Below are 13,608 nucleotides of genomic sequence, written 5' to 3' on the forward strand. Positions count from 1 at the left end.
CTTCAGGTAACAGTAAATCTGCAGCAAGCAGCCTGCAGAGGCTGGTGGGATATTTGCTCGCCCGACTACCCCGCCTTCCCCCTCCACTACTCTGCAACATTTCCAGTCGTGGGCTCTCGGGGATGAGTGTATTCCTTGTGAGACAGGTATTGAGAAACAGCAACGTCATGAAGTTCATCTACTGAGTGCTTTGTCCACAGCCACAGGAGGCCGCTGTGAGCAGAGCAGAGGACAGGGCCCTGGGGAAGGGCCCAAGCAGGGCCTGAACAGAGCCACTAAGCGAGACCTTACCTCCTCATGCCCAACCTCCCTTTACCTGAAGAACTTTGTTCACTCATCTCTTGTTTGCTTACTTTGCTTTTAAGGTAACAGTCTCTGGTAGTCCAAGCTGGCCTCCAACTCACTATATAGGCAAAGATGACCTTGAACTTCTGGTTCTCCTCCATCTCCCAAGCACTGGGATTATAGGCATGTACCACCAAGCCCATTTGTAAGGAGCTGATTATCCAAACTAAGGCAGTATGCATCTTAAGTCAACAGTCTACCAACCTGACACACCATCTTTTGTGAGACTCTGCTCTGTCATATGTGTGGGCATGTATATATATGTGTGTGTGTGAAAGAGCATGCTACACATGACACATGTATGAATACATGTGCATAGTAATGAATACTTGTATGAGCTAATGTGTTTGTGTATCAGCACTCCTACGCCTCCTCCTGACTCCCATCCCCATCTGAGTGACTGAGAGTCTAAACTTGGTTTCCTTCTTCCAGAGTCAACAGCTTCCTTTCTTCTCCAGAAAAAAAAGAAAAAGGGAAAAAAAAAAAAAAAAAAAAAAGCAAATATGTACCTCCAATACAGACCTTTTTCCGCAGCCTCACACCCACAAAGGATGGTCTGTACAGATCTGAAACCCAGGGCCACAAAATATCCTCCTCCAGTTTTCCCAAAGTTCCTGCAGACCTAACGGTGCCAGCATTGTCACTGTCACCCTTACAGGTTCCTTCACATTTTTATCTCCACGAAAGGCCTGGGCTCCTTCCTGCGGTCCTCTCACCAGAACCTTACTGGCTCCTGACCCAGCCATTCAACTGGAGACCATAATACCATTATTAAAGCACAGGTGTGGGTACTGGTGTCACATGCCTATACTCTCAGCTACTTGGGAGTCTGATGCAGGAAAGTGGCAAGTTCAAGGCCAGCCTGGGGCAACTTCATAAGACCTTGTCTCCAAACAAAACAAAACAAAAAATAAACATAAAAATAAAATAAATAGAAGGCTAATGATGTATCTCAGTGGGTAAAGGGCTCCTTAATATGCATAAGGTCATATCTTTAAAAATGTGCACACAGCTGCCCCCCCACCCCACCCCAAAAAACCCTCAGTTTTCTTGTTTCCCACCCAAACCATTTCCTGGGCTCCTTGCCTGGGTTCAAAGCTCCCTCTCTGCTGCTGGTGCCCTGAGGGAGCATGACTCTGAGACCTCTGAGAACCCCCCACAGAGTGATGAAAACCCAGCTCAACAACATGGGAATGTGCCGCCAAGTGTCTCATGTAATATACATGCTATGTAAACATGTTTTATATGTTGCATAAATATGTATGTGCATATATAAAATATGTATTTTCTTAATTTCAGCTCTTTGGTTTGAGAGAGAAGCAGTGTAGTGTGCATGTGGATGGGTAAGTGTGTAAGGAAATGAGTACTGCACGTAGCAGTGGGCACAGAGAGCCCGCCGTGTAGCTGTCTTTCACCTCTTCATTCAGTGTCTACTTCAACCCGCTTTGTCCTATATAGTGGTTCAAATATAGACCAAGATAGAAAAGTTCTGGCCTTAAACATTTGGCATCCAATATGAACTTCCTCTCAACCTTTAAGCCTGGAAAAAAGAAATCCGATGATTTCTGCAGAGAAATTATTTTTTAACCTCCTAACTGCCGCCCTTCCCCACATCCCACACCCCAGACTGGCCTGTCCCTGTCCCTTCTTTGCAGAGGTAGCGCCCTGAAACTTCCCCCCACTCCCCCTGAGCCACCAGATCTACAGTCCTTTGGTAGCCTGTAAGAACTGTCATCTCTGCTATTTGGCTCTGCAGTGTATGATCCCTGGTTAGTACAGGTGGTGGCCCAGAGAGGGACAAACAGAGCGGGGGAGGGGGCACAGAAAGGGGCAGAGAGGGACAGAGGGGGACAGAGAGGGGCAGAGAAGGGCAGAGAGGGACAGAGGGGGCAGAGAGGGGAAGAATGGGAACCCCCCCCCCCCACACACACACACAGAACTGGAAAAGCGGGGCTTGCTTCTAGGGCTGGAATGAGAGGTGGAGGTAGAGGTCGATGAGACTCGTCTAACTGAAGTCTCTCCAATTCACTCTCAAGAAGGAGCTCCATTAACGGGAGCGTTTGGGGAAAAAGACAAAAAACACTAATCACCATCCGAAATGTACATGCTATTTCCCATCTGGTGTGCGGAATTGGATCGTCTCGGGAGTCTCAGGGAAAATGCGGCAGATGGGCTGGGCTTGGAGCGCCTCTCCCCACAGGCAGTAGGGAAAAGAGGAAGTGGCTTGGCACAGGAAGCTGGCTTGAGGGAGGGATGGTGGGCCCCACCGGGTACCTATCAACTGCGGCCTGAGGAAGCCGCCCCGCCCGCCCCTCTGATGCCTGGTGCCTGCAGCAGCTGTGCTGGCTGCCCTGTGGCTTTGGATCCGATCTGGGAAGCAGTGTGGATTGCTCCGGGTTTATTGAATCTATGCTTAGTCTGCAGTGGTGCTGGGAAAAGATTCAGAGGCATCAAATACCTGCTGGTGCACCTTTCTAGCTGTGTGCTCCTGGGACGGGGTGGGGTGGGATGATGGGGTGGTGGAGGAGTGGGGAGGGGAGTCGGGGTTGTCACTCACCATGGGTCATAGGTGTCTCTACGAGGTTCTGATGAGGCCATTGAGAAGTGATCTGTGCCTGGAGGTCACTACTTGCCTCAGACACCCTGATCAGGACATCTTGGGATTCTCCATAGGGAATAGAGCCTAGTGATACACTCAAGCAGGAAAAAGACTCACCCTAGGGCTCCTGGCCTTCCAGGGTAACCAAAGAGCTGTCCAGGGTCCCCATTCTGTGCCACTACAGGGGACTCATGTGTCACAAGTGGTGTGAGGAAAGATGGCTCCCTGACAGCAAGCAAGAGGCTGGACCTGTTCCTGGCACATAGAGAGAGAGGCACTGGGGAGACACTGGGAAAGAATCAGCAAGGTGGAAAGCAATGCTTCTGGCAGGAAGGACCACAAAGTGTGGATGCTTGGGGGGGCATCTACTGCTAGGGTCCCATCTAGAGAGGAGATGGCCCTTCCTCACTCCTTATGACCCAGTGATGACTCCTGTCCTATCAGACAGCAGGATACTTCCAACACTCTTCCTCTCTGCAGTGACTTTCAGTCTCTCTCCCCTGAGCACCCCTCCTCCAACATCTAATTAAAGGGAGGAAAGTAATTAAGGAAGGGCATGTAACATTCTCTGTAATGCCGAACCCAGTAACGCCCCCTGCCCCTCCCCCACTCCCAATCCATCAGTATGGCATGCAGAGCAACTCAACCCAACACCACCTTGTTTATTGCTTGCGAAGCTGGAAAGCACTTGACCCGACCTCCTGCATAAGTGGAGTTAGGGAAGATCCCAGCGTCTTTAAGTGGGAAGAAGATGGAGGCCTGTCAGGCTTCTTTTAGAGAACTGAGCGTGAGGCCTCATCCACTCATTTACGCCAGTGTTTTGCCAAGTGCCCACGGTGGACCAGATCATGTGTTCACATTTAGAATATTGAGGAGATGAAGGGATAAATTAGCGTTGATCCTACAACTGGAAACATGTCATCTTCTGCTGTCTGAAAAGGTGGCAGCTCAGGCCCTGGAAAGGAGAAAGACCGCCCCCGCCCCCAGAAGCCGCCCCCAGGGGGAGGGCTCACTACATTTGAGAGGGGAAAGACACTTCCTCCAGTGAAGCTAAAAGGAGAGGGTTGCATAGCCTACTGCACAGCTCCCCAGCTCCCAGCTGGAGGACAGCTCTTCACCAATCCTATCCTCTAGTCCAGGCACTGTGGGGGCTGTGGACACTGTGAGGTCACTGGCCCGGTTTTGAAGGAGACCATAGTCAAAGTGGGGAGCCAGACTCTGGTAAGGCGTTCACTGTCGTATAAGAAAATTCATTCCTTAATTGAGATGCTTGCAAAGCACAGGGGAAAGGCGGGGACTGACTTTGTCTGGGGGACTTGAAGACAGGATCACAAAGGCACTGGCATTGAAGTTGGATTTTGAAGCATCGATGGCAATTCCCCGGTGGAGGAAAGGGTGTGGGAAAACCTCAGCAGGAGAAAACGCTTGTGTAAAGGCCCAAAGGCGTGGAAGGGTAGATGACTTGTCTGAGTGGAAGTAGAGAGGGGAGGAGGGGGTGGAGGGACAGTGGACACAGCGTCATAGAAGATACAGTGCAGTCTGTGAAAGGTGGTGTAGCGGGAGGCTATTCAGTGAGGGCTGGCTGCCTGGCTTAAGAACCTGGCTAACCACTTCCTAGCTGGGCTCTCTTTATTAACCATCCCACGAGAATCTCAGTTGGACCCGGCCCAGAGAAAGACTGTGAAAATTTAAGAATTGATTTATGTCAAATGCCTAGTACTGTGCCTGGCATGTAACAAGCACTTGGTGCTTAGAAATACCATTTTCCTTCTTGGGGTTTGGGAGGAAGGTGTCTCTCTAGGTGGTTCAGGCTGGCTTTGAACTCAAGACCCTCCAGACTCCCAAATCCTAGGATCACAACAAGCATGTACCACCGTGACCTGATCATCATTTGCTTTTTATGACCACACACCTTGAGGTGCCTTCCTAAGAACCCTTTGATGGTTAGGAGCAGAACACCCTCTTTTTTATTTTGTATTTTGGAGAAGCCCCTCCTACAGGTGGCTCAGAATCCACCAGTCTCCAAACACTGATGTCCCCAAATTGCCTGGAGAATATGCTTAGCACATCTTCCCAAGCACCCAACTCCTAAATTGCTAATTCAAAATCTTCTAGATTAAAAATGAAAGGGTCGGGGCTGGAGAGATGGCTCAGTGATTAAGAGCACTGCCTGCTCTTTGAAAGGACCTGGATTCAATTCCTAGCACCCACACGGCAGCTCACAGCTGTCTGTAACTCCAAGATCTGACACCCTCACACCAACACACATAAATTAAAATTAAATAAAAAATTTTTTAAAATGAAAGGGTGAGAGGGTGTCCTAAGGGATAGTGAAAGGAATGACAAAGGTGCTTTATACCCAAACTGTGGGACAGCTGCCCATCTGTGTAGAATCACCAGAAAGCACTGAATTGGACTCACTGAACAGAGGGTATTTCTATTAGGTAAGTGACACCCAAATGAAGTCATTAAAAAAAGTCTTCAGGATGATTCTAGTGAGAAACTAGTGTGTGTGTGTGTGTGTGTTCGTTCCTGACTGCAGGGCCTATGAGTGCAATGTGTTGGTGGGCAGAGTCACAGAGTAAGACTTGCTCAGTATTCCCCTGGCATATCTACCCAGGACTAACTAGAGGATCAGGAACAGAGTACTCATCTCTCTTTCCATTTTAGAAAAGCGCCCCCAACAGGCCTTTCCTGGGTTGATCTTAGTCAAAGAAGCCACTGGTGTTGGCTAGGGCTCGCTCTTCAGCCCCTCCAGCATCAGCTTGTGGGGGGTAAAGGGGAGGGAGGTAAGGGGGCAGGGATTGGTCTAATATAAGGAAGCTCTATTGCCAGTCCTGGCCTTTCAGGAACCCTGAGAGCTCCCAAAGGACAGGTACCCAGAGCTGTATACGGAGTAGGTAGCCACAGTCATGGGTGGTGCTACTGAGCTTCATGGGACCCCAGGTTTCTGCCCTAAGAGAAGATGCAAAGCCTTGCCTCAGGCTCCTGCTGCTTGCAGCAGCCACTTTTAGCAGGAGCATCTCCCCCCACCCCCTCTTCCACTCACACCAGTATTTCCCTTGCTGGGGGTTGAGGCCAGTTTATAGGGGCAGAGGCCTTGCCTCTGAGACACCCAAACTTTTAACTTTATTCCCTCAGCTCTTCCCTTGGACACCAAACTCCCACCAGTCTTCCCCCAGCTCTGGGCTGGGCCCCAGGGCTTCCTGCTTGGCATGTGAACCCTAGGCTTGTCCTCTGTTGTGAGATCTCAAGTTCTCATTTGTCCCCTGCGCGTAACCTCTTTGCCCTCTCCTCTGACCCCAGGCACTCTACCTGCACCTCTTCTGTCAGTGCCTGTGCTCCTTGGCTTTCCCACACTGGTCTCTTGAAACCCCACTAGGGACTCCACAGCTTTCCTGTACCCCCTCAGCCGGCACGAGCAGTGGTTTTCCAGTGATGCTTGGAATACAATAATGAGCGGGTGAGGGAAGCAGCTGGGAAGGTTTGGGAAGTAAATTGTTCTGTGATTGGAATTAAAGTGTTCTCCTTTGGATGGTCTGGAAACTTGCTTCTATTTTTACTCAGTGGTGTGTGTGTGCAGATGTGGGCATAGCCCCAAGCTTCCCAACATGAGCTTACAGGTTCTTTCTCTGCCACGCCTCCGTCTTTTGATTCCTGCCTCAGGTCACAGGAGTAAGAATCAGCAAACCCTTTAGCCAAGGGCCCTTGACTCCCTGAGATAGGTGCCCTGGGGCTTTCTCAGAGGCATCTAGCAGAAGAGAGAGATGCCCAAACCATCCCAGGCCTCTGGTGTGCTCCTCTTCTCCCTGAGGCAGGGAGGGCAAGTTGCCCAACACAAGCCACAAGCAGAGCTAACCTGCCCCTCAGCACCAAGGGTCAGCAGGTTGTGTCAGAGTTCCCTAAATGCCTGAAGGGTGAAGATGGCTGTTCTTTGTCCTCTAGTCTGGTCCCTACCTGTCCCCAAGCTCTGAGTATCCCGGGGCTTAGAAGGGATGCGTGTGCACATTCGAGAGGAAAGAGACTCGGCTGGCTGAGCCCACATAATGAAGTTATGCCAAATCAGAGAAATGAGCCTGTGTGCCCAGCCCAACTGAACCCAGGTGGAGGATAGAGCCCTGGATTAACTGATTGGCAGAGTTCTGTTGTCTGTCACTCCGTCCTCCTGCTGCCTCAGAGATAAGGGGGCTGAGCCTGACTCCGGCAGCCCTGCCTTCTCCATTGTGGTCCTAGCCTTGCCCTAGGCTCCTCTCTGCTGTCTGTGCAGCTGCTTCTGTTTTTTGTTTGTTTTGTTTTGTTTTGTTTGCCCCCTAGAAACACTGAGGTGCCTCGCACTAAGCAGCGAGAGCTTCCAATGGCTGATTTGGGGACTTCTGGGCCCCCATCCTAGGCTCTTCTGAAGTGTCCCTTCATCTCAGAGGCCCAGCAGCTTCCCTGGCGAGGAGAAAGCCTTGAGCTGAGACACAGGAAAGGGTCAGCAGTATTATGACAATGGGACGGGGTCAAGAGGAAGTTCAGTTAGGTAGGACTGAGGGCTCCACATGTCCAAAGATGTCACCCTGGTGTAGTGGCACTCGCTTTTAATCCTAGTGCTCAGGAGGCAGAGGTGAGTCAACTTCTATTGAGTGGGAGGCCAATGCGGTCTATATACTGAGGCTTCAGGCTAATCAAGGCTACATAATGAGACTCTGTTAAAAAACACACACACACAAATCCAGCTGGGAGGCAAGCATGTGTGTGTGTGTGTGTGTGTGTGTGTATGTGAAATGTATGTGTAATGTGTGTGTTTAGTGTGTAAAGTACAAGATGTATGTGTGTGTTATCTGAATGTGTATACATGTGTGTGTGTAGCATGTGTGCTATCTATGTATGTATGTATTTATGTTGTGTATGCATGTATGTGTAGGAGAAGAGCATTTCCCCACAGACCTAACTCTAGACAAGTCCAAGCAGGCAGGACAGATGACTGCCAGGTGCTGTTTGTCTCCATAGAGTGCCAGACATGGTCCTAAGCACGGCGCACGTCTCAACTCATTTGACCCTCCCAACAGCCCTGCAGGGCAGATCATACTATCATTTCCATGTTACAGCTGGAAAGCAGAAGCATAGGAAATAGATTAATAGCTAGGGTGCTCACCTAGGAGGGGGCAGGGCTCATTTGCAGCCAGGCTATCTGGCTGTGTAGTGTGTGGTTCCTTTCATCGTAGGTGGACGGTAGAACCTTGTTGTGTGTGTGTGTGTGTGTGCGTGTGCGCGTGCACAGGTTTTCTCGTTTCTCACAGAAATGAGAAAAGTTAGTTCCCTCTAAAGAAACCATGAGGACTTTTCTTCTGCTCTCCTTTTCCCAGTGAGACTGTCGCTTTCCCCTCTCCAGACTGCCGCTACCTTTGGTCAGCTCCATGAGGTTTTCTGGCCTCCTGGCAACAAACAAACACAAACCAAGGCACATCTGCATGCAGAGGTTCTCTCGTGTAGAGTGGGCATGGTTCTTACCATCTGCTGTGGCTGAAATGTTTGCTGCCTTCAGCCCTGTTCTGGGCACAAACCCCAAGTGCTTTCTCCAGGATATGCCCATTGCTAGAAACATCTTCCTTCTCTGGAACAATGTGGGACAGGGTAGATGTATCACTGGGGATCCATAACGGGGGTGGGGGGTGGGGGTGGGACTAGGTCTGCAACCTGGATGGCCTGCTGTGGGGAAAGGCAACAGCATCTCCCTTAGCCTATGGTCCCAGCCTCCTCCCAGCTCCTCCTTCTAAGTGTCCAGGGCATGTGCTTCTCTCCTCTGGCAGCCTGGCGGCTTGCCGCCATGCCTGTCTTGTGGGCAGAGACTCACCATACCTGTGTGCCAGAGAGGCACAGGTGTGCCCGTGCCACTCACACAGCGCACCACCTGCTGGAATCTTGGCGGAAGGTGGCCTTGGGATGGGATCCACGAGAGAGACAGTCTGTGGCATAATTAAGAGGGAGCAAAACAGAAAACAAAACAATGTTTTCCTTCCTCTCTCTTTTCTACCACTTGCCCTAATTATTTTCCCACTCTCAAATTCTACATCAACTTTAATTAAGCTGGCCTCGGGCAGGGAAGTCTGGCAAACTTGGAGAAGTTCACTTGTTTATTTTCCTATCACTCCGTGATTGGATTTTCACAGTGCACTCTGTCTCTTTTTCTCTAAGGAGGGGTGGTGACAGCCTCCTGCCTACGGAGGAGGGGACGATGACAGGTGCAGCTGAGAACGGGTTCTGCAGACTCCCAGGGAGGTGCTTCTCCACCCAAATCTATTGTTGGCAAACTTATGTTTTAGTTCTGGCCCCCCCCCCCCCCCCCCCATTGAGCCTGCCTCTGCTCTCCCCCACCCCCACCCCCGCCGAGAGCTCAAGATATGATAGAAGATGGAATCTTTAAGCAGCAGAGACTGGACTTGAAGGTTAGACGTGTGGGCTGGAAATTCTGTTTTATTACTTATTTTGTGGGGGGAGGGGCACATTATTGGTGTGCTTAGTTCATTCATGTACATGTCAACTCATTCTCTGCTCTCCCTGTCACCAGCAAAGGGAATGCCCCACTTCCACTCTTCTGCAAGTTCCAGGAGGCAGGTTCCTTGGCTCCTCTGGGCATTTTTTTTCTTTATCCCTGTATGCTTGGGTTATTTCAAGGACAAGAGGAGAGAGCTGCAACTGGAAGCCAGTGTGACTCTTGGCTCCGTGTGGTGACACTACACGACCTCAATTGTGTTCCATCCATCACCAGGCACACAGGTGCTGGGTCTTTCTGGACCGTCTTCATCTTTGTGAGGAGGACAGATGCTAGGCCATTCCCAGGGCCAGAGATGCAGACTGAACCCCGAGGTTGCTGAATTTCACATTACAGTGGGAGGCAGGAGGACTGAGGCTCTAAAGAACCAAGGCTTTCTGGGGAGCACAGCACATTTCTGAGGTGTCTTGGGTTGGCCTAAGCGATTGGATGGTGACAGGCAGGTGGTTTTTTTTTTTTTCCCCCCCCTGGGTCCGCTGGGAAAGCAGTGTGAGGGTGACAGAGTGAAGGAAGGCGTGTGTGGATGAGTGTAGTGAATAGAAGACAGAACAAAAGACTGGAGTGTGTGAGTGGACAAATGGATGAATAAAGGAGCAAATGACTTAGTGGATGTATGAATGAAGGAACTAGGGCATGGGAAAGAATGAATAAGGCAGGAGTGAGGTCTTTAGTGAGCAAACAAGCAAAAGCCTCCTGTAAGTGGAAGTCTAAGTGGATCAATGAGGGGACAGGATGAATTAATTACAGATTGACCGTATGAATGGGTGAGGGGGAGAATTTGGTAAGGGATTGAGGGGGGAAAAAACCCCAACGAATCAATGAGTGAATAGCTGACTAAGGGGATAAAAAAAAATGAATGGATTAATGAACGAATGGTTGCATAAGTAAATTAATTAGGGACTCTGAATGATTGTTGGAGTAAGCTAGCTAGTGACTGTGGTCCCCACCAGTAGAGTCAGGGAGCCAGGAGATGCTAGTTCCTGTGGGCACTCTTTGCCTTTTCCTCATCTCACAGCAGTAAATTCCCCCACCCTGTGGGCATCTTACCCACTAGCACCTGTTCTGTTCTGTACACATACAATAAGAATATTCGTGCATGTGTACCTGCACACCGTTTACTTCCCCACCAGAACAGCGCCCAGACCATTGAAGAGCAGATGTCAGTAAAATAGCGTATCTCCGGTGGCTTGTCTACCTGTCTCCCTCACTGCTGAGAAATAACTCAGCAGCAGTGGGTTAAGCTGACAACAAACAGAGGAATTGACTTCAGTGGGAATGAACTTGCTTCACTGTGGACAAAAATCTAAGGTGATGCCACTTTTACTGGCTCACCACTTGCTCGGGTGTCTGTGGACCTGTGCTGCTTTCTCCCTTCTTGGAGCAGGGGGAAGAGATAGAGGTCTCTGGCCTTATAGGTCACAGTGCATAGGACAGAGAGAAACTGGGAAATAGAGTGGGACCTTGGGACAGAATCCTCGGTCTTTCAGCCTCCTGCTTGAGCAGTCAGTAGAGATCGTGTGTGTGTGTGTGTGTGTGTGTGTGTGTGTGTGTAGAGGGATTGTCAGCTGCCTCTTTCCAAGCCTGAACCCCTGGGGCCAGAGAGAGGAGAGGTTTCTCTATCTCGTTTTCACCAACGCATCAGAAGAGGGGAGCGTCCAGAGCCCACAGGGCAGGCTGGGCTACAGTGTCCAGCCCTTCAGCACCCGCCTGCAAAGGAGTTGACAATAAGCAGGCTTCAGCAGAGGGCACTCAAGTCCTAGGAATCTGCACTCAGGAACTGTGCGCTGGGCTCAGTGGCTTCCCGGGGAAGCGGAGTCATGAATCTCGGTAACTCGAGCCCAGGGCCTCATCACTCACAGTGATTGTGGAGGGACTGAGAGCCGAGTGGATCAGTCTAAACAAAACATGCACACAGGGGACTCATCTAAAGGAGCTAGCTTGGCCACCCCTGGGGGCTCCCCTCCTTAACCACATAAGTAAGGAGTACAGGGAGGGGCCAGGGGGCTTGAGGGGGCCTGATAGTACCACCCACCCCCCTTCTTCCAAGCCTTATCCACACCCCCACCTGTGAGCCAGTGGGAGGCATGAATCTAGCTGGCAGCGACTTGGGCCAGCTCAGCCGTTTTAGGGGATGTTAATGAAATTCGGGAGCACTTGTCCTTTCAGACAGCGGCCCCTTTTATTTGGGAATGAAAAGCTGCATTAGTCTGAATGAGGTTTGGAGGCCTCATAAATCCAGTGCTGGCTGCCTCCTGGGGGAGCGGAGGGGGGCTGGGGGGAGCCGAGGCCTGGCTGGTGGGTAGACTTGTTTACCAACAATTCCAAAAGCCAGGATTGGCGGCTCCCAATCTCCAGAGATGGGGTTTGAGAGCTTGCCAATCCTGCTATCTGCTGACTCTGGGGATGGCCTGAAGAGGCTCTTGAGGGAGGACTGCAGAGCTCTCTTAAGATTTGGGGAAGGGGGTGGGCATGGGGACAGAGTTCTCCAGTTTACTCCAGTCAAGAACCCTGTTGCTTTCTGCTTCCCGCCTGCCCTCGGGCAGCCTGAGGCACAGAGGTTTCTGCCGAGGCCAAGGGGCTCTCAATAGAGCAGTTTCCGTTCAGTCCAGGTGGTGTAGGACACCACAGGGTGTCAACTTAACAGCCTGCTGAGTCTGTGTGCAAACCCAGCCTGGCAAACAGTACCACCTAACAAATGTCAGTGGAAGGAAGGGACGGAGGAAAGGAAGAAGGGAGGAGAGGAAGGGAGCTAGCTAGCTATGTGTGTCTTTGGACTTAAGTCCTTGGAGCTTGGGTCCTTACTCTGTAAAGTGGAAAAACAGCACAAGACTATCTTGGTGTGTCGTGGGAAGGACTGGATGGAGTGACAGGCAAGCTTGTGAGTACCTTCTCTGGACCATAGAAAACATGCAATAAACACATCAGTCATGGTCGTCATCCAGCTGTTTTTTGATTTGTTGTTGTTGTTGAGTGCATCCCACCCTTCCCTTGTGACTGGGACTTGCAGTTGGGTCAAGAGAGAAGAAGGTCAGGCCTGGGCGTAGGAAAGGCTACTCTACTCCGCTCCAGAGTTCAAAGAGGGGCTGTAAAACCCTGACAGAGCCTCCCTGCAACTGGGAGGCCGTTCCCTCTGCAACCCAAAGGAAGCCCGAGACAAGCCTTTGTCCATCCATATGCTAGGGAAAACTCATCTGCTTGGGCATGGGACTGGCTGGGCTGCCTGCTTCCTGAGTGTGGGGAGGGGGCTCCGGTGACAGAACCACACTCTCCCCTTTGAGGAACTCAAGTTTTCCTTCTTCCTCCATTTACTGCTATGGTGCTACCTCAGCTAGCTTTTAGGAAGCCTGGCCATCTCTCCCACCCTTCAGCTCTCCCAGCTGGCCTCAGAGGTGTTCCTTTCTCTGGCCATACCTCTACCTTTCTGCATCTTCAGGTTTCCTGTGGAGTCACTTGTCTCTGTCCCCAGCCCACTCGTGACAAGGGGTTTCTGTCTGCAGAACAGGCAGCCTATAGAAGTAGTCAGCCCTGGGCACCGCTGTTGCACTATTTTCAACCCTTTCCCTATTAGGGCACAGAATTATCTTCCTTAGAAAACAGTGCAGGTCCTCTGGGCTCCAGGAACCAAACAAACCAGCTGTGAAATCTGAGCTCAGGCAGTGGGGTGCTGGGACCGGCTTCTGACAGCTGTGTCTTAGGGGTCGTCTGCTCCGCTCTTCTGCATGCCTTCTTCCTGGGTCCTTGGGGACCTATCCTCTAAAATCTCTGGCCCCTATGGAGAGGTGGGAGCTGCTGATTCTGAAGCTATGATCTTTGTGTCTTTGCCTATTTCTTTGGGCAACACTTGTCAGAGGCCGGTTGGGGAACGAGCCATTCTCACTCCAGTGAAGGCCCAACTACGGCAAATTCAGAGACCTCGGTACAACAGCTGATCACCTAGGAGGTCTGGGGACAAGGTACACACTCCTCTTTTTCTTGGGCAGAGCCCAGGAACTTGTCGCTCCCAAGGCCACGGATACAAGTTCAGAAGAGAAGGAAGGAGCCTCTTCCTAATTGCTAATTGGCTCTACTGCCATATTCATAACCCCGCACAATGCCTCGGAACCGTGCGCCTTGGATAGGGCGGGAAAGA

Source organism: Acomys russatus, chromosome 29 (genome assembly GCF_903995435.1).
Source record: "Acomys russatus chromosome 29, mAcoRus1.1, whole genome shotgun sequence".
NCBI classification, from domain to species: Eukaryota; Metazoa; Chordata; class Mammalia; order Rodentia; family Muridae; genus Acomys; species Acomys russatus.